Source organism: Macaca thibetana, chromosome 7 (assembly GCF_024542745.1).
Source record: "Macaca thibetana thibetana isolate TM-01 chromosome 7, ASM2454274v1, whole genome shotgun sequence".
NCBI lineage: Eukaryota > Metazoa > Chordata > Mammalia > Primates > Cercopithecidae > Macaca > Macaca thibetana.
The window spans coordinates 10935438-10957400 of NC_065584.1; positions in this window are offsets into that span (position 1 = coordinate 10935438).

A 21963-nucleotide genomic window follows, 5' to 3' on the forward strand; every position below is an offset into this window, starting at 1 on the left:
AGCTCAGGAAGAGAGGGAATTCCTCATTATTGAACACCGAATGAGAATGGTGACTCAACAAAATAGACGCACAATGACAAGATACTAAAACAACAGGAAAAGATGGAAAAGGACATTGCTCAGACCTAAAGGTACAGATGGAAGCCAAAACAGTGCCACAAGAGCAACAATGACCTTCCAAACCAGGAACAGAAGACATTCTTAAAAGTAAAATTATTGACATAGTGGAAAAGCTTGAGAAAACTGGTGAATGCAGATGAAATAAAGAGATTAAAGTAAGTAGAGATAAGATGACACAGAGAGGCCAGGTGCAGTGGCTTATGCCTGTAATCCCAGCACTTCGGAGGCTGAGGTGGGCAGATTGCTTGAGGTCAGGAGGTTTGAGACCAGCCTGGCCAACATGGCGAAATCCCATCTCTATTAAAAATACAGAACTTAGCCGGGTGTGGTGGCATGTCTGTAGTCCCAGCCACTTGGTAGGCTGAGGCAGGAGAATCGCTTGAACCTGGAAGGCAGAGTTTGCAATGAGCCGAGATCATGCCACTGCACTCCAGGCTGGGCAACACAGTGAGACTCCATCTCCAAAAAAAAAAAAGATGACACATAGGGAACTGGTAAGGATGGTACAATGTAAGAAATTTGCGTCCCTGAAGTAAAGAACGCAACAAATTGAGCAGAAGATGTCTAAAGAGATGATACAACACTGTTTCTCTTAAATGGATGACTTTTTCAAAAGATCAAAAATATACTCGTACAGTGTTCCAGAAAATCTTAATGGAGAGCCATGAACACTGAAACATTGCCTGGACATCAAAGATAAAAATGAATTCTTTGGAGGTCAAGACAGAAAAAGCAAATCAACCACAAAGAGAAAAAGCTAACTGACTAAAGACATCTACAGTCATGTTCAATGCCGGGCAACTACAGAGCAAATAGCTGCAGGGTTCTAGAGTGACAAAGTGTAACCAGGAGATTATAACCCAAAAAGACGCTATTGGAATATAATGGTAACAGGAGATGTCCTCAAACATGAAAAACCCTGGGAATATAGCACCCTTGAAAAAATGACTCTCATCAAATTCATCCAGTTCCCATAAAGACCCATGAAAGAAGGAAGTATGGTGAAAGCACAGGTGGCAGAGATTTGGTCCATTTAAATACAGAGCTAAAATTCAACAGCCATGGAATGACAGTTTTAGAAGAGTCTTAGTGTTATACAATACTCAGTACTGGGGAGTGGGGCTGAGAGGAAGGAGCAGCAAGGCTGGCTGATAGCGGCACAAATGGAAACACAGAAAGACTTGCAGTTAAGCCGGACAGATGAGACATACACCTTCACTCTGGGTTTAGGAAGCCCACCCAAGGGATGGTAACAGAACAAAAGAGCTATCAACCCACAAGGACAAAGAACACAGGAAAGATGAACCAGGAGATGGGAGATGTTGACAAAATTCTGGAAGATGGACAGTTGATAGATCAGTAGTAATTGACTCAGCAGACCAGACAGCCAAAACTTAATTGATTTCAAGGGGTGGGGAGGAGGGTGTGCAATGAGAAGCAAACCTGTCTCCCACCTCCCATATCACTCCAGAAAAGCTGAGGAGCTAGAAGAATCAAAGACATCTGAAGGCTGGAGAGTGGGGTGGGGCTGAAGACAGAAGGATTGGTGGAAAGTTGGGAAAAGAAGCAGCGGGATGACCAAATAGCATGACCAACTGTCTCAGTTTGCCTGGGACTTTGAGGGGATGGGACAGGGGGGTGCCTGGGACTTTGAGTACAAAAACTAGGACAGCCCCAGGCAAACCAGGATTAGTTGATCATCTTACCACCAGGTTTCCTCCCTGACCCTAACTCGGGGCACTTATGAAATTGCCCCTTCCACACCAGTAGAAGACTAGAATAAAGCTTGTTTTGTGATAAAAATGAACTAGATTGTATATTCAACAAGCCCAGGCCCAGTGAAGATCCTACTGAAAATAGAGGCGGTAAGAGAAAGCCGGAAGTGGGAACATGGGGGAAGGTCCCTTTCCTCACTTGGTTCAGAATCTTGGCAGCCAGGTTTATATCTCACAATCTCCTCCACACACACACTCCCACTTCTACAGATTTGGAGAGTGTCCTTTGAGGAACTAGTTCAAGAAAAACGATCTACAGATAAGGACATTTGGGGTACCCTCCCCACAAGAAAATGACCAGATTGCCACCAAACCATCCCATAACAAGAAACATCAGTCCACAAGCCCAGCCCTCGGACCCAGCATTTCTGCTCAGCTTTTTAGTGCCTCACTCTTAAATATCTTTAGGGCAGCCGAGGATCACCAGATGTGATCACCAGATTAGAGAAGATCCTTTCACAGAAAAGTAGAAGACTGAAGAACAAAACATAGAAGGAAACAGCAGCAGAAATAATAGAAGGTACTGCACTTGTTGAACAAAAATGAATGCTAGTGAAACAACAACAAAAGAAAAAACCAGAGGGTAAGAAAGGGACTACCAAGTTAAAAGTATGACTAAAAAAATTTTAAACTGAATAGATGGCGAAGAAGGCAAAGTTGAAGAAATCTCAAAAACAGAACCAGGCAAGGCAAAGAGATACATTCACAGCACAAATTCAGCTGCCAAAATTCAGCCACAAAATTTTCTTCTTTGTCATTTTGTGTGTTTTCCAAATTTTCCACCGTGGACCCATATTAATTTTATAGTCAGAAGAAAAAAGTATATAAAGATGTCATTGTCAAAAGCCCATGACCACACAATGGGCAGCATGCTGGGGGCTCGGGAGCGAGGGCTGGGGTGGGCTGGGGAGGGAGGCTACCAGCAGGGCCCCCGTTTCCCATGGGGATGCAAGTTCATGGGCAGCAGGGGCTTTGGGGGCCCACTTGGCAGGGGGAGGGAGTTTCCAGAGTCCTCCCAGGACAGACTTTCAGAAGCTCAGGGCCTGAGTGGTACTGAGCCTATGGGAGGCTGGAAATGGGGGCAGCCAGTTGGGCAGGGGCTGAAAAGTGAGGAAGAGCCTGGATTTAGATGAGATGGGTCATTGCGCTCCAGGTCCACAGAGGACCAAACAGAAGGAGTGCCACACGAATGTCTGGGAGCTACCAAGCAGGACGACTTGCTGGGGTCTTTCACACAGCTGAGGAGTGTGGTCACAGCTCCCACCTCTCAAGAAGACTTCAGTTCAGGCTGTCATCCAGCAAGGCTCAAGCAAACGCCTTCTCTGTGCCAGGCTCTCGCTAGCACTGGACGTATAGCAATGAATCAGGCCTCACCAAGCCCCAAATCAGAGGGCTGGGCCAGACCCGCTCTAAGCCCCCTAAACTCTACACCTCAGGGGTGGTGAGGGACTCAGGAAGGGAGAGGAGAGGCCCAGCTCTTCTGACAGCTCTCTTAAGGTGAGAAAGATTTTGAAAAGAGAACAAAGGCAGAGAACAGTGGTGATTATGGTCATGATAAGTCCATGAAGAAGAAGATGACAATGGTGAGGAGAGGCCCTAATGCTTGCTGGGACTGTTGCAGGCCTTTCATCCCTCCTCAGCTCTCCCAGCAGCTCCGCAGGGCACACATGCCCACCTCTGTGGCCACAATGAGGACACTGAGGCTCAGCAGTAGAGGCATCTCCCACAGGAGGCCAAGTTGCTAAGTGGCAAAGCCCAGCTCCAGCCCCAGCCCAGCCCCACTCCACGTTCTGGGCTCCAAGCTTCCCCCAGCCACACTAAGATAGAGCACAGGACAATTTACCCATGAGGTGATGGATGCAGGGTGGGCAGGAAAGGCCTGAAATGGTCTGAATGTGTATGCCCATCCCCCAACACCAAAATTCAGTGTTGAATGCTAACTCCCAAGGTGATGGTATGACTCCCACCTTTGGAGAGTGATTAAGTCATGAGGGTGGGGCCCTTATCCATGGATTAGTGCCTTTATGAAAGAGGCCCCAGAAAGGTCTCCAGTCCTCATTTCACCATGTGAGGACACAGCAGGAAGGTACCTTCTATGAATCAGCAAGTGGGCCCTCACCCAAAGCAGAATTTGCTGACTCCTTCATCTTGGGCCTCCCAGCCTCCAGAATCATGAGAAATAAAAATCTGAGTTTATTATAAGCTCTCCAGTCTGTGATGTTCTGTTATTGCAGCCTGCACAGACTAAGACAGGGTCAGTCTAGGAACACACACCCACTCATTCCAACTCTCCACTGCCTGTTGGCCGAGTGTCCTACCCAGACCTCACCATTCCCAGGCTCAGAGCACCACAACCTCGGCAGGTCAGCCTGGAGCCCACCCCTCAGTTCCCAGCATCTCCAGGACAACCAAAGCAATAATTGAAGACATAGCACTGCTCCAATTTGGGGTTATCAACTCGATTTCTACCAGACCCCACTAAGGAATGTAAAACTTTCTACCCACCTTGGGCGATCTGCCAGGTGGAAGGGAGGTCACAGGGGCAAGTGCACATCTTTCTAGCAGAATCCAAATGTGCCCTTGATAAGTCCTGTATTAGTCCATTTTCATACTGCTATGAAGAAATACCCAAGACTGGGCAATTTATAAAGAAAAAGAGGTTTAATGGACTCACAGTTCCACATGGCTGGGGAGGACTCACAATCATGGTGGAAGGTGACAGAAGAGCAAAGGCATGTCTTACATGGCTGCAGGCAACAGCGTGTGCAGGGGAACTGCCCTTTATAAATGCATCAGATCTCATGAGACTCATTCACTATTATGAGAACAGCACAGGAAAAACTTGCCCCCATTATTCAATTACCTCCCACCAGGTCCCTCCCATGACATGTGAGGATTATGGGAGTTACAATTCAAGATGAGATTTGGGTGGGGACACAGCCAAACCATATCAGGTCCCCATTCTTTTTTGACATGAACTGGAATGACAGTGACCAGTGGGTACCATCACAATTAATAGATAATCACTGCAGACCAACTGTGCCTCATCTTTCAGATATGTACAAGTACACAAGTGATGCAGTCATCAAGTCCCCGGCTGATGCTCACACCTTGTCCAAGCCCAGGTGGGCCAGATCCAGTACCAGCCCCATCTCCTGCCCACACACCCTTGGGACCTGACCCCCCCTATATCCCGAGCAGCTGCACTCTTTCACCTCCAGGTTTTACTTCTGCACTATCTCTGTCCAGAACCTCTTTCTCACCTCCTTCGATGTGGCTGCCTTCTACCCAGACTTTGAAACCAGTTCAGATGTTGCTGAGACTCAGAGAGGTGAACTAACCTTGACTACCATGCCCAAGGCCACTGAGTCTGATTCACATAGTTGCCTCCTCCTCTGAGAAGCCTTCCTGGATGCCCACAGCAGGCTGGGGTCCCTGATCTCAGCCCCGAACATCCACTAATCACACTATAGTGTCTGTGTGTCTCCTGGACCAGACCAGCTCTGCATAGGCAGTGACAATTCTTGTTTCCTGCTGGATTCCCAGAGCTGTCTGTCCTCCTCATTGGTCTCACTGCTATGGAAATACTTGGACCTTAAGACCTTCCTCCACCTTACACTACTGGCTCCAGCCAGGGAACCAGAACCATTCCCAAGGAGACTGCATCCACATGGGAATCAGGTTGCAGGGCAGAGTTGGGAGATGGCTGACCCCACCCTGACTAGGAGCCCTACATATCTCTGCCCACCACAGTGCCCTCTCCCATGGCGTCATTATTCTAGAATAAACACCCAAGAAGAAAGAGTCTACTAAGTTACTAGAGCAGAGGGGCTGGCCAAAACACTTCCTCACTGACGAAGCAGCTGAGTTCACTGGGTCCAGGGCCTGCAGAGGAAGAGAAGGATCTAAGTGGGCAGAAAGAGGGGGTGGGCCTCCTAGAGGAGCTGGACTTCACCCATAGGTGTCAACTTGCCATCAGAGTGGCCACAAATAAAAGAGCTGCCTTCTTGAAGCCTCAGTTTCTCTCATAAGAAAGGCATCCTGTGTTCAGGTGGCCATGCATACGGTTGGCGCTCCTCTTCCCCAACCCTCTCCCTCTCATTCTTTCTCCTTCCTGAAGGCACCTTATCTATCAGTCTCCTTCACCAACAGCTCCACGCAGAGTCAGCTGGGGCGGTTGGTCAAGGGCTGAAGAGGTCACTTCCCAGGCAGCGCACTCTCATGCTGGCTTTGGCTGTGGTCAGAGACCTGCCTTCCTTTCCACAGCCTGCTCAAGATTTCTCCTGGTGGGTGGCTGGGTTCCAGGAGTGCGTGTGCCAAGAAAGCCAGGCAGAAGTCATGTCACCTCTCATGATCTCGCCTCAGGAGTGTCTTTTTCACCACAGTCAGAAGCCCAACCACAATGAGGGGAGGGGACACGGAGCCCCCTCCATGGGAGCAGTGTCAGCATCACATTGTAAGAAGAGAATACAAATGTGGTCAGTTTTGGAAAATCCAAGCTGCCGCACCCACTCCAGAAGGAGTTTGGATATTATCATACACGTGACAGTAGGATGGCAACAAGACTGGGTTTACATTTGAGAAGTGGCTGGGTGGAGGGTGGGTTAGAAGGGAGCTGAGTGGAATCCTTCTAGTTAGGAGGCACTAGCCCTAGTCCAGCTGAGGGGTGCTGTGGATTTATCCCCGGGGCAGCAGTGGAGATGGGGTGGGCACCAGGACCTGCACACTTTGTGGTTCACTAGTAGGTAGAATGCCCAGACTCAGACATGTCAGGAAGGCCATGCAGGACATGCTTGGGGGTCTAGACTTTTTTCTGGGGCAGTGGGGACCTACTGAGGGATTCTAAGCAGGAAAGTAACATGATCAAACTGTGTCTTAAGGAAAACTCTCAAAGCATGCCAAATATAGGACAAGACTCGCAATCTGACCTGTGTAGTAATGGTCCAGAGAAACAGGTGTTGCTATTCCTCAGAAAGCCCAGTAAGTTCACCAAAAACCAATATCCCCCAACCTCCTGCCTCTTGTTTCAAGCCCTAAGCCATGGGCTGTTTCTCTCTGAATTCACAGAGCTTTTGGAGTCGGCCTCTCTGGGGCATATATATTGTTTTCACCCATCCAGCACCCATTCCCTCTGTGTATCAGTCAGTTTCTGCTAGATGCTGCAGTAACAAATGATCCCCAGATCTCAGTGACTTCCAGTGGCAAACATTTGTCTCTTGCACTCAGTTCACACAGACTTCAGGTTAACTGCAGCTCTGTTCCATGTGGCTTCTTCGCACTTGGGTCCAGGCTGAAGGAGCAGTATCTATTTGGGACAGCCCCTTCTAGAGGGAGAAGGAAAAGAGGAAGAGAGCTGGTGGAAGTCTGTAATATTAAAGCTTCCGCTCAGACATGGTGCATATCACATCTGCTCACACACCGTGAGCCAGAGCAAGGCACATGCCAAGTTCAAGGTTAGTGGAGAGGGGAGGTAGACTCCTCCCACAGGAGGCACTGCAAGGCATGAAGTATGGGAGGAGATATATGGTCTTCTTACAGAAAAGGAGACTGAAGAGTTGAGAGCAAGAATACAATCTACACCCACGTCACCTGGTGACCCCTTTGCCATAGGTATCGGTTCAAGGACGGGCATGTGACCCAAGCCAGGCCAGTTGAGTCAATGAGATTCATTGCTAAGCCTTTCATCTGGGCTGAAGGGAAAGAGAAGGATTCATTTCCATTGTTGCTTCTGAGGAGGTGGCTGTGAACCTGATGCTTCCAGCAGCTGTCTTGGCACTACAGGGGACAGGGCCCTCCCAGAGACAGCAAGCACAAGACCAGACACCAACAATGTCTCTTGGGGTCCTGCAGCCAGATGTGGTGGAAGCCAGCTACCCCTGGCCTATTTGATTATAAGAATCTGCTCAAGCCATTTGCATTGGGTTTCTGACACTTGCCACCCAGAGTCTGATTCAATACCACAATTGAATCAGACCCACTCTTTGGCTATGGCAGCCTGACTTCCCTGAGGGTGTGCTCTGCCTTCTCAACTAGACAGTCGCACCTTCAGGATAGAAACCTGTAGCACCCATTTTTCATGACCCTGAGTATCTTAACACACATTTTGGGAGAGAAGCATTTATTGAACATCTACTACGAGCCCGGCATTGTGCTACATGTTTTTACATGTACTAAACCATCCCAATCTTTGAGAAATCCTGTAAGGCCAATGTTACTGTCAAGATTCAAGAAGATTAAACTCTCTGTCCAATGTCGCACCCGAATCAGTAACAGAACTGGGACTGCAGCCCACCTTGGCTGTGATGTGGACAGTATTATCCCCTAGGTCTTCCACACCACCGCCTAGTGTGCTATGCAAGGTTCCCAGTGTCTTCAGGGGAAGGATGGACACAACACAGCTCTGCTCTCAGGCTGACCTATTTGTGAGCAGGACTGATAAGAAGGCTGGCCAGGGCGAGGTCTGGAATGTTTGGTCAAAGCAGAGTCCAGCTGGCTTTGGCTGAAAACCCCCATGCCCCACCCTGACGCCCAGTCTAGTTGGCCTCAACAACAGGCACCAAAGCCTGTATTCATTCAATTCAACCCCCTCTAAAGGCGACCTCATCTTTGTTCCAGCCTTCTGCACCTTTTCCCATAAGTCTTGCAGACTGAAGCTGCCTCCTGCCCAGATTCTAATCACGGGCCAAGCTTCCAGATCACTGTGCCCAAGCTGCCCCGACCCAAGTCCTCTGCCTTCCTCTAACTCCCTGTCCCCAGCATCCAACCCTCCCGCCCACAGATTATTAAATATAACCCCCATTTGCAGGAAATATGCACAACTGTTTATCTTTGGAAACTAAAATATATGAAACTGAGTCATCAGGCAAATTATATGCATCAGTAAGTGATAAATGTTCAGGGCCAGCAATCCTGAAATAGCACATGAAAGCCTTTTTGCTACTCCTCTTTCTGCCTACAGAGCACTTTTGAGCAAAGTTCATTGCCGGCAGTACAAAGTCAAGCCCCACAGAGCCTCTCACACTGGTCCTGCCCGCTCGAATGGGTGCCAGAGGGACTCCTAGGGGCAGGCAAAGCCCACGGGCCCCTATCCCAGCCCACCCTCTCTCAACCTCAGGGCAAGGCTATTGGGACATCTCTTTGCTCCAGATGCAACCCCTGGACCCCTAAGGCTCAGCAGCCTGGGATTAGAAGTCCAAAAAATGTTCCCTTCCCTGACATACTCGGTACACCGGCCAGAGAGGCCAGATGCCGACAGCACCTCCCCATCCAATATGGCCTCTCTGTCAAGTTGGCCCAGAGAAATGGCAAGGCAGAGCGCAGTAGCCGAAGGATCTCTTGCCCAGAGAGGGACAGCAGCTCCTGGCGGCGCCCCTCTCGAATGCAGTCCTCACTCAGGCTTCTGCATCCTTTCCCTCTCCCCTCCCCAGACACACATACCCACCTCCTTCTTCCCCTCCCCACACAGCTTCTGACCATGTGGCCTTTCCTACAAATAAAACATGGAAGTCCCCTGGCCTGGCCTGGACCGCATGTCAGGAGGCCCGAACTCTAGTCCTGACCCTTCCCCAACGTACAGCATGATCTTAGACCTTCCCTGAGCTCTTTCTACATCTGCCATATGAGAGGCTCCTACCCAAAGGCCCATGGTGGATGTTTGGCCCACAGTGGATGTTCGCTTTCTAAACAACTGCTCTGGATAGTTCAGCCACAAACACAGACACTTGTTCATTCATTCAACAAATACCGGGGAAGCACCTCCTGAGTCCCAGGCACTATGCCAGGTCTTGGGGTGCTGAAGCCTTTGAAGCAAGGTCCCACCCATGAGCTGTTCGCTGCCCAGGGCCCAGGGTGCCACCTAAAGAAGGTGCCTACTCAACTACAAATGCATTGGCTGTGCTTCACCCCAGGACGGGGAAAGAGCTCCATGCCATGCATGAGCTTTATGCATTTACCTCCCAGATGGAGAGGCCATAGTTTCCATTTAGCACCATGATGCAACATCTGACAGAACTGAGTCCCAGCTCAGAAGCCTCCACTTACTTTTCTTGACCGCAATTTCCTCATCTAAGAATGTGAACAATATAAGGACAGCCTTCTAGGAACTCTGCAGGAATTAAGTGAGAACATGCATAGGGTTTGGCCCAGAGCATACAGTTAATAAATGTTGTGGTTGTTATTATGAAAGAGAGTCATTTCTACCTCCCTGCATCAGTGCTGGGCCATGCTGCACACGCTGGTGCTGCACAAAGCCTGGTGTGGTTTTCTCCAGCTTCCAGGTGGCTTCACTTTTACTCTCAGCTGTCAGGTAACAGGAAAACCTGGGGCTGTCCCCTGCGGCCCTCCAATCCCCACTCCTGCGTTGAAGTTCTAGCCCTATCACCACATTGTTCTCTGTCCTTAGCCTTAGTTGCCCTCATCTGAGACAGGGAGCCAATGCCACACTTCCCTCCCTTAAGGGCTGCCATGGGATCAAAGGTGACAGCATCCACAGAATCTGTTTGTTACCCACGCAGTGTTCCATGCAGACAGCATGAATCTCCTACAAAACCAGAAAGTTACCCTTCTTATGTGGGGTCAACTGGAGTGCTTTGGGCTGCAAGTAACAGACACACCAACTCAAAGAGGTTTAAACATCTCATCAAAAAGTGGGCTAAGGACATGAATAGATAATTCTCAAAAGAAGATATACAAATGGCCAAGAAACATGAAAAGATGCTTAACATCACTAATGATCAGGGAAATGCAAATCAAAACCACAATGTGATGCCACCTTACTCCTGCAAGAATGGCCATAATCATAAAATCGAAAAAACAGTAGATGTTGGCATGGATGTGGTGAGCAGGAAACACTTCTACACTGCTAGTGGGAATGTAAACTGTACAACCACTATGGAAAACAATGTGGAGATTCCTTAAAGAACTAAAAGTAGAACTACCATTTGATCCAGAAATTCCAGTACTGAGTATCTACCCAGAGGAAAAGAAGTCATTATGTGAAAAAGATACTTGCACACACATGTTTATAGCAGCACAATCCACAATTGCAAAATCATGTAACCAACCCAAATGCCCATCAATCGACGAGCAGATAAACTGTGAGATATATATATGATGGACATATATATATGTGTGTGTGTATATGTATATATGATGGAATACTACTCAGCCATAAAAAGGAATGAAGTAACAGCATTCGTGGTGACCTGGGTGACATTGGAGACTATTATTCTAAGTGAAGTCATTCAGGAATGGAAAACCAAACATCGTATATTCTCACTGATATGTGGGAGCTAAGCTATAAGGACGCAAAGGCATAAGAATGATACAATGGACTTTCAGGACTTGGGAGGAAGGATATGGAAGGGGGTGAGAGACACAAGACTGCAAATAGGGTGCAGTGTACACTATTCAGGTGATGGGTGCACCAAAATCTCACAAATCACCGCTAAAGAACTTACTCAAGTAACCAAACACTACCTATATCCCAATAACCTATGGGGAAAAAAAAAAGATGTTTAAACACTGAGGGTTTTCACGACCTCATGCACAAAAGACCCTCAGGTGGCCAACTTCAGACCAGCTTCAATGTCGGAGGAATGAGAACCATAGACCAAACACAACTTACCTGAAACCTGGCCAGGAAGAGGGTGGAGACTGAGCAAATCAGACTCCGCCAGCAGGGAAGTAGGGGAGTGGATTTGGAGTGAGCAACAAGAGTGTCTGCCACACCTGCTTACGAAACAGCTTTGCAGGTGAGTTTTCTCATCTACTTGCAAAGCATTCTTACTTAGCATTTCCTAATGATGCTGAGAAAACAGGAAGAGCTTTGGTAAAACCCTGCTCAGGAAAAATGCACAGTCTTGCCCTTGGTGCTTCACACCCAAGAGCCACGGGTTCCCAACCCCTCAGGCGGAAGCAGCCTTTGGTGGCTTCCTTGCCTGTGACCCCAGGCCTCCAGTCAAAGGCATGGCCTGGCAAAATTCCTTTCCTGGAAAATGCCTAAGATGATCTGCCTGAATCCTCCCACCCAGCCTAGGGATTGCAACCAACTGGGAAAGGAGGGGAAGGGAAGAGGGAGGTCACTGGCCCCAGGAGGGTGAGTCACCTGTCCTGCCAACCCACCCACTCGCTCCTGATCTCCTTCTGCTCTGATCCATCTCTCAACAAAGAGCTGGAGCTGGATCTCTCAAGATCCATCTCCTGGCCTCATGTTCCTGTCTGTGGACCACACTCTGGCCCCTCTAAAACCAGCACTTGCACAGGCCCTGCTGGAAGTACAGCCTCAGCTGCTGGGTCAGTTTCAGCATGGCTTGACTCTCAGGCCCTGCTGCCTGGGGAGGGCCACGCAGCCCAGACTCAGCCTCAGCCTTAACCTCAGGAAAGCCAACCCCCACCCCTACTTGGCCACATTAGCCAGCGGAGGAGGGGGCGGTCCTGACGCCACTGCCATGAGCCACAGCAACTGTCAGCTAAGACCCCAGTCCCATAATCGGCACCCAGCAAACAGTCTGGGAGGTGCTAGGGCTGGGCCCCGCAGCACGCGTTAGCCATCGTCGTTACAGAAGCAGCAGCCTCCCGAGGGCAAACGTGGACCGCAGTGGCGGTGTGCTTCCTAAAGCATTGGTCCCCAGCTCAAGCGTGGCCCCAGGGTAAGTGGGGGACTACGAGTGAGGCACAGAGTCGGAGCACAGAGCCAGGCGAGGCCCTTGGCTGTCCTGGCTTTGGAACGCAGTGAGACAGGCACACCCATCTGTAGCTGCACATCACGATGCCGCAGTATCCACATCGTGGCTGGCTGGCTCCCTGCTATTTCCCCTCTTCCAGAAGTAGCCCCCTGTGCAGGCCAGGTCCTGAGTATCTCCCACCCATGCACTGCAAAGACACCCAAGTGGATGGGCCAAAGAGTCTGCGCACCAGAATTTGGGAATTGACAGCTGGTGGTGCCAAGACACAGGCCAGTGGGCACTGAAGTCGAGTCCCATAAGGGCAGGGCCCCCAGAAGATGGCCACCGCGTCCTGCTGGCCCAGTCCCCACGGCTGCCTATTCTTCCTGGGCCAATAACTTCTCTAGTCCACGAAATACCCTCACTTCCTGCCAGGAGACTCTTTTTTTTTTTTTTTTTTTTTTGGTCAGATAAGACACGGTTTCTGTTGCTTGAGTCCGAATGAACACAGGGCCCTCAGTCACGCCCTCATTTTACAGGTGTGACCTGGGGCCCGGCAAGTGTGACTTGCAGAGGTTGTGCTGACCATGCATGCAGGTCTGAGAGAACCCCGGTTTCTAGACACCCCCTCACTCCTCTTTCTGACAATCCGCTTAGTAAATGTGTGGACTCAGCCCCTTCCTGGGGCCCTCTTGGCTCTGGCTTCAGAGGAGTCCACATGCCCCGTGTTGGTGCTGCTGGGGAAGGCAAAGGCCCCAATCTGCCCAGACCAAGTGGTAAGCTTGGACCAAGTGGACCCAGACCTGTGGGGAGGGAAACCCACCCTCGCCACCATCCCTCTCCAGGAGCGCATCCAAGGGCCTGGCGTCCGGGCTTTCCGAGCTACCAGGAAAGGGCGCTCCACAGGTGAACACACCTGCAGCTCCAACAATTTCCTAGGGAAGAAAAAGTTGCCACGCCCCTAGATAAAGGATGTGTGGAGCTGCAGGGGAAATGGCTTCTGGTGTGTGCACTGCTCCCTTAGCTGCAGGGACGGTCCCTGATCTCAGTAGTACATAAACTCTTGGCAAAGTTGGGTTTTCCATGGTTTGCTGAACTCCTGAACACAGATGTCCCATTTGTGTTTCATTAGTACATCAGCCGCTCTGCGGCTTTCGACCTCTGCACCAGGCAATAATTACCTGGCTCGGGCCCATCCCCTCACCAGCTGGCCGGGGACTTGCTCTGCCCGACCAGGGCTGTGTCTGCTGTCAGCCCTTTCCAGGCAACTGGACAGCTCTGTCATAACCAGAACGCCCCAGCTGGGCCTGTGTTAGCATGAGGAGCTGGTGGGGGTGGGGTCCTGTCGACTCTAGCAGATACCTCTAGAGGGAGAAGAGGCCTCCAGAGCCCATCTACCCTGGGGAGGCTGGAGACAGGGAAGGGGAGGAGGTAGAGAAGGAGGGGAGGAGGGGGAAGAAACCTAGAGGGGCAGGAGAAAGGGAGAGGAGGGGAGGAAGGGAGGAGGAAGAAGAAGGAGGAGGAAGGGGGAGGGAGGAGGAGGAGGGAGAAGGGGGAAGAGAGGGGGAAGGAACCTAGAGGGGCAGGAGAAAGGGAGAGGAGGGGTAGAGGGGAGGAGGGAGGAGAGGGGAGGAGGAGGAACAGGGAGGGGGGGAAGAGGGAGGAGGAGGAAGAAGGAGAAGGGGGAAAAGAAAGGGGAAGGAACCTAGAGGGGTAGGAGAAAGGGAGAGGAGGGGGAGAGGCGAGGAGGTGGAAGAGGAGAGGAGGAGAAAGAGGGAGAAGGCGGAAGGAAACTAGAGGGGCAGGAGAAAGGGGGAGGGGAGGGGGGAGGAGAGGGAAGAAGGGAGGAGGAAGAGGGAGGAGGAGGGGAGGTAGAAGGGGGAAAGTAGGGGGAAGGAACTTAGAGGGTCAGGAGAAAGGGAGAGGAGGGGGAGAAGAGAGGAGGTGGAAGAGGAGAGGAGGAGGAAGAGGAGAGGATGGGGAAGAGGGAGGAGGAGGAAGAGGGAGAAGGGGGAAGAGGAGGGGGAAGGAAGCTAGGGGGCAGGAGAAAGGGAGAGGAGGGGGAGAAGAGAGGAGGGGCAAGATGGAGGAGGGGGAAGAGAGGAGGAAGGAGAAGAGGGGAGGAGGACCAAAAAGAGGAGGCAGAGACGGGTTGGGGCCCAGGCATGAAGCTGGGAGCTGCACCTCTGAGCTGAACATGCTCAGGTGGGCCTGGCAGGCTCCATGGACCCCTGCTCCATTGCCTTCTGGCTCCAGCGGAGGGGCGAGGGTATCATCTCAGTCCCACAGCAGAGGACATGTAGGGGAGGCTTCTGACGGGATGTCGGCTGGGTCTCAAGAGCAGCCTTGGCAAAGTGCAGGGCTTTCCCCGCTCTCGTCCTGGACTGACGCACCTGGGCATGGGCGAGGGGGTCAGGGCATTGCCTTCCCTCTGGGTCTCCCCTCCCCAGGCTCTGCTCTTGGGGCTTCCAGAAAGCCACCAAGGAGGCCTTCATGGAGTAAGGCATTACGTCTAGGCTCTGAGGCACACAAACAGAAGGGTCCCTGAGCCCCAGCTCACTTGTGTGGAATTCTTTTTTTTTTTTTTTTTTTTTAAGACACAGCCTTGCTCTTTCTCCCAGGTTGGAGTGCAGTGGTGCGATCTTAGCTCACTGCAACCTCTGCCTCTCAGGTTCAAGCCATTCTCCTGCCTCAGGTTCCCAACTAGCTGGGATTACAGGCACCCGCCATCATGCCAGACTAATTTTTGTAATTAGTCTAATTTAGTAGAGACAGAGTTTCACTATGTTGGCCAGGCTGGTCTCAAACTCCTGACGTCAAGTGAGCTGCCCACCTCAGCCTCCCAAAGTGCTGGGATTACAGGCGTGAGCCACGGTGCCCGGCCTACTGCATGTGAAATTCTAACGTGGGCAGATCAAAGGGGATTTGCCGAGAAGCGAGTGAAACTTAAGCTCCAGGCCCCCTCACTTGTCCAGGTACCTTCCAAGACCCTGAGCTGAATTTAGAATTATAGTTCTGTAAGAAGGTGCCCCAAATTGTATAGGTTCTAGGACCCCTAAAACCGGGATCTGACTCTGGTATAAATTTTCAACTCCACCTTTTCATCTACATTGAAATGTGGGATATCTACATTCAAATCAGGAGTCACCAAGGTGGGACTCAGAGAGGCCAAGTCTTAAGTCAGAAATATATTGACTTTTGGAAGGAGGACCCACACAGAGAAGGTAGCGAGGGAGTGAGGGTGGCAAGCGGAACAGAAAGGGTGGCCGACATTCTTTAGGTGCATCATGCACATACATGCTAAGCATTCTGAATCGTGATCTTGTTTAATCTTCCCAGCAATCTGAGGAAAAGTTGTTCTCCCATTTTGCAAATGAGAATGGACCTCAAAGAAGTAACTGGTCTGCAGAAGTGGAGTTGGAATTGAAGCTCAGGTCGGTGGGCCCTGGAGACCACACTCTTCCCACGACACGTCATGTGCTCAGATGTGTGCGGGAGCTGACGGACCGGCACAGTGATCGGAAGCATTTTGGTGAAATTACAGTCCTCAGTATCTATGGTTCCCATATGCACAGATTCAACCAACTGCAATTCAAAAATGTTTGAAAAAAAAAAAAATACAACAATAATGGCCGGGCATGGTGGCTCACATCTGTAATTTCAGCACTTTGGGAAGCTGAGGCAGGAGGATCACTTGAGCCCAGGAGTTCAAGACCAGCCTGGGCAACATGGTGAAACCCTGTCTCTATAAAAATACAAAAATTAGTCAGGCATGGTCGCAAGCACCCGTAGTCCCAGCTACTCGGGAGGTTGAAGTAGAAGGATCGCTTGGGCCCAGGATGTCAAGGCTGCAGTGAGCCCAGATGGTGCCACTGAATTCCAGCCTGGGTGACAGAGAGACTTTGTCTCCTTGTCTCCAAAAACAACAACAACAAACAAAAAGACAACAATAAGAAATACACATTTTTAAAAACAGTACAGAATAACAACTATTTACATAGCACTTACATTGTATTATAAGCAATGTATACTTACATTGTATTATAAGCAATCTACAGATGATTTAAAGTATATGGGAGATGTGTGTAGGTTACATTCAAATGCTATTATTTTATTTTATTTTTTTAAGAGACAGGGTGTTGCTTTGTCACTCAGGCTGGAGTGCAGTGTCACAGTCACAGCTCACTGCAGCCTCAAACTCCTGGGCCCAAGTGATCTTTTCACCTCAACCTCGTGAGTAGCTGGGACTACAGGTGCACACCACTGCACCCAGCTAATTTTTTTTTTTTTTTGTAGAGGTGGAGTCTATGTTGCCCAGGCTGGTCTCGAACTCCTGACCTCAAGTGATTCTCCCAAAATGCTGGTATTACAGGTATGAGCCACTGCACCTGACCCACATTTTATATTGTCTGTTCATCCATGGAGTTAGGGTCCAAGAGGTTAATCCCCCACAAATACCACAGCACCAGTGTACTGATGACACTGGTCAGTGACCCTAAAACATTTCTCATGTGACCAGTACATAGATATTAACTGCTTGGTACACTTTGTTACTGGTGTACAACGTATGAAATGTCTGTGTTGGTCTCTTTAGTCAGACTGATGTCTTACTTTTAGTTTTGATTTTTAGTGAATGTGTATAAATCTATTGACATTGATAAATTAAGTTTCACTTGTGATCTTGCAGTTTCTTCATCCACAAATTCTCTCTCAAGGAGCTTTTAAGAACCAAACTATCACCACCAAGGAGAGGAGAGAGAGTTGATATAGCCAAGGATAACAAATTTCATCTTTCTGCACCAACTCCCATAGGTCAGCAGCAACTTCTTGCAGTCCTGCGTGCGAAGGGACCTCTGGGCCCAGCAGCTGTGATCTGTCAGCAATGCCTGCTCCAAGCATGGGAGGGAAGAGAGGCAATTTTTCTGGCAGGTACTTGTCAGCTTCCAGAAAAGCAAAGATAGACAGAGGCCAGGCCCTCCGGCTACAAAAGTGAGTACTCCTTTGGGGCCTGTGACTAGACTCAAATGTCCTCAGCTAAGAAGGAGCTGGACTCCTCCCACCCCAGAGTCCCTGGGCGCCTTGTTAGCTAGGGTGGCTCTGGCCATTGATGAGAGAAGGCCAGGGAGGATTAAGACCAAGATTTGAACCTTGGACAGCCAGGAAATTGGCATCACCGTCACCAGAAGTCAGCAGCCCACCTTATGCTCTTCTTGCAAATGTGGCAGATGTTGAAAGCAGCACTTTCCTTTAATTTTCACAAGAAAACACTCATGTAAGACCTTTGTGTATGGGATTTTACTGAAGCCTGGGGCTACAGGGGATCCCACTGCGGCAGTGAAACAGCTTAGGGGTTCTGTGGTAGTCTCCCGAATGCTTACGAATCCACCATCCTCCCGAAATGGGACTAGAGTGAAGCCCACTTGCCTTGGGTGCAGAATTTAAGAGTGCACCAGAATTCAAGATGAATAATGTTAATGCAAAAAGTAATGGGGAAAAAAATCAACCATGAACAAAAAATCAAAATTTTAAATAAAGACAGGATCAACTATGCCGACCCATATTGGACCCTGAGGCAAAAGGAGACATCCACGAAACAGATCCCATCTTTATTTGAAATGTTGATAGTTTGTTCATCATGGATTTCTTTTGTTAATTTTGAGTTTTAAAACATGGCATTAAAATACGATTTCTCTTGATGACTGCGATTTTTGGCACCCCTTCAATTACGTGCCCAGGCCAATGCTTCATTCTCCTCACCCCTGCTCTTCTCTGCCCCGCTCCGCCTCTGCTCCCAGCCTCACAAGAGCATTAAAAATGTCTTCCTCCAGTTTTCCCAGGACACTTCAACCCTTCCCTGCCTCTACTCCCAAATACAGCGCCCCATCTCCCAAGATCTGCCACTTTGAAATTGCTCTTGGTAGAGGACGCCTCAATGCAGACAGTCAGGTGAAGGCCACATGCAGGGACAGGAATGAGTCCAAGAGGGGGTTTTCCCCAGTTGGATGCTTCCTCACATGGGGGGGCTGTCTTTCAGCTACTGTGACCCCACAGGACAGCCCCCAGAGCCAGGAGGAGGCCACAAAGGCGGATCCAGGTAAGGTGTCCTAGGAATTGGGAGGATAAAAATGGTTGTCACTATACAGGAAGTCAGATACACACGGACACAGAGTGCACTAGGAAGGGGAGTCCCTTCTCTGTCGGCCGGGCCCTCCTCTGGGTTGTGAATATTCTGCAGCTCTGCTTGGCATCCAGGGAGGTGGGGGTGCCCCCTGGGCAGGATGCTGCTGGGTCCGAGGCTGGCCTGGAGGATGAAGGGGGATGATGAAGCCATTCTTGCCTTTACCTCTGGAGCTAGGCCGACTCCCCATGGCTCCTACCGGCCCCTCTGCTCTTTCTGCTCCACCCTCCGTGTCCAGGGGAACCCAAGAGAGCACGCGGGAAGAGCTGGGTGTCTACGCTTCTGCGACTTGGGCTGCAAAGATCAAGAGAAGTCAGGCTCTGGGAGGACGCGAGGCCGTCCAGGAATGGCAGGGAGGCCCGCTGGAGCCTGACTTTGGTCCAAATGGACCAAAGCTTCGACGGAGCAAGGCCGGGTGTCCGCGGTGGCCCCTCTCACCAGTGGACGCTGGCGAATAACTATGGGAACAACATTTAACAGCAGTGTTTTCTATGCCAGGTACACAGCCACCTTGGCGTGGGTTGATAACCATGCCTATCTCACCGCGGGGCACTGAGCCGACGGCATACCCAAGGCCCCGGGCTCCACGGCTCGCTTACTCGCTCACTCCGTGAAGCATCCCGGCAGGAGCCGGAGCAGCGGCTGCAGGGCTGGGCCCGGGGGCGCGCGCATGCGCAGGCCGTGCTCCAGGAGGGGCGGGGCACTGAGCCTAGGGGCGGGCGCCTGGCGGAGGGCAGGGGACCGCCAGCGCTCCGGGACACCTCTGCGGTGACTGAGAACCGACCCGGCAATCCGCGGCCCGGGTGGGCGGAGTCTTGTGTCTGCCGCTGACCAGGTGCGTGACCTTGGGCAAGTCACTGAACCTGTAGGTGCCTCCGTTTTCTCGTCTGGAAAATGAGGGTCCTAGAGTCGCCCACCCCATAGGTCGTGGTAGCTCCGGGTATAACAGGCCGGTGGCAGGCACGGATGCGGGCTCTCTGTGCGGCAGCGCTGAGCATTCCTGTGGACGCCTAGGAAGGGCTATTCTTATTCTTTTTATATTTCCTACCTAGTCTCAGCAAGATGAGACCCAAAAGGATTTCTCCGCCACCCAGTGCTTAGCTTGCTTTTCCTCTACTAAAATCACTACTAACTTTTTGTAATTTGACAGGATACTTTGCATGTATGCCTTCTCACTTGACTGTCACACGAGCCTTTTGAGATAGATAAATTTTAGGATTCTTCCCATTTTCCAGATAAGGAAACTGAGGCTCAGAGATTTAGTGGCCAGCCCAAGGTCCCACAGCTAGAAAGTAAGGAAGCCGGCCGGGCGCGGTGGCTCACGCCTGTAATCCCCGCACTTTGAGCGGGTGGATCACAAGAGATAGGGAGTTGGAGATCAGCCTGGCCAATATGGTGAAACCCCATCCCTACTAAATATACAAAATTAGCGGGGCGTGCTGGTGGGCGCCTGTAATTCCAGCTACTCGGGAGGCTGAGGCAGAAGAATTGCTTGAACCCAGGGGGCAGAGGTTGCAGTGAGCTGGGATCGCGCCACTGCACTCCAGCCTGGGTGACAGAGTGAGACTCGGTCTCCAAAAAATAAAATAAAATAAGATAAGAAGCCAAGACTGAAACCCAAGTCTTCTGATTCCAAAGCTGGGGTGCTGCTGGCTCGTTCTGAAAGCAAGCATGATGGACATCTTTTAGACATATCAGTGATGTAAATTCACACTGAAACTGCCCTGCATAATTAAGGATTTTCTATTACTGGGGGGAGTGTGATAATACAGTAATGTTACAGTTATACTTTGAAAAAGAGCCCCCTCCCTTTAGAGAGACACGCTGCAGTCTTCCCAAATGAAAGGATATGATGTCTGGTGCCCATTTGTTTTTAAATAATGGGGTGGGGGTGCACAGAGTAAGCAAAACTGGGCATAAAAATTGTTGGAAATGGGTGATGGGCACATGGGTCCATCACATGAGTCTGTCTACTCTTAGTACATGTTTAAAGTTTCCATAATAACAATAAAAATAAATCACGTTTTCTTAAAACTTCTGAAGCCGAAGCACACCCATGTTGCTGAAAGAACTCAATCCCAAGATCTGTTTTCCAGCAACTGAGAACCGACCCCACAGTCCACAAGCCTAGGGGCAGTCTTGTCTCTGCTGCTGACCAGCTGTGTGACCTTGGGCAAGTCACTCCAACTGCAAATGACTCTGTCTCCTCATCTCAAAATGAGGATCACAGGGGTGACCACCTCATAGAGAATGAGACCCCTTGGACTGGATGCTGGGTCCTTGGAAGCCACTGAGCCAGGGGTCCCACACCCAGGGCCTGCAGGGCCAGGCAGGCATCGTCGTTGAGAGGAATGGCAGGTAGGGACAGTGGCAAGTGGAAATGTTCCCTCCAGCCTAATGCTGTGAAGGGGCCACATAGTCTTCTTCAAGAAAGGTGGTGAGCTAGCTCTTGACCTGGCATTTCCTGGTTTCTAAAGGTTGGCAACCAGTTCCAATGTAACTGTGAACCAATTGCCTATATGTGACCAATTTGCCTCCTGGAGGCTGGGCTAGCCCGTCTCCTCTTCCCCACACCCTTTGGAGAAGAGGAAACCAACGCCCAGAGTGAGGAAAATCTCCCAGAGTCTCACAGCGAGTCAGATCCAGCCCTAGCACAAGACACGCGTCTCCCCTCCCCTGGCCCACTCCTGGTTCCATATTTCAGTAGTTGGAGGATCTCTCCTGAAGAAGAGACCATGGAGAGACAGAACAAAGAGCAAGCGCCAGATAACAACGTCTAGGAGAATGTCAGTTCTGCTTCTGAACCCAAATTAGTGAATATGCCCCAACGAAGGCAAGTGGGGGCAAGGTTAAGCCGGGGAGGGGGAGGCCATCACTGTAGACCTTAAGATCAAACATTTGGGCCAAATGAGTTTTACTTATTACTTGGCTAGGTGGGTTTACCGAGCAAGTTATTTAACCAGGCATGACCTCTGTTTTCCCATCTCTAAAATGGGAGCATACAGCTTACCCTTCTCTGTTTTATAATGGCATTTACATTTTATAATGTAAATATTTCATTTACATTTTATAATGTCATTATTAAAGCTCGAAGCTTCTTACAAATTGTGGTGATGTGCTCAGAGCCTGCAGCCTTGGACAAGCGAGGGGCCACTCCACTGTATCACTGTTATCACTATTAAGCACTATTATCAACACAAAACTGGAAGAAGAACCAGTGCCCAGA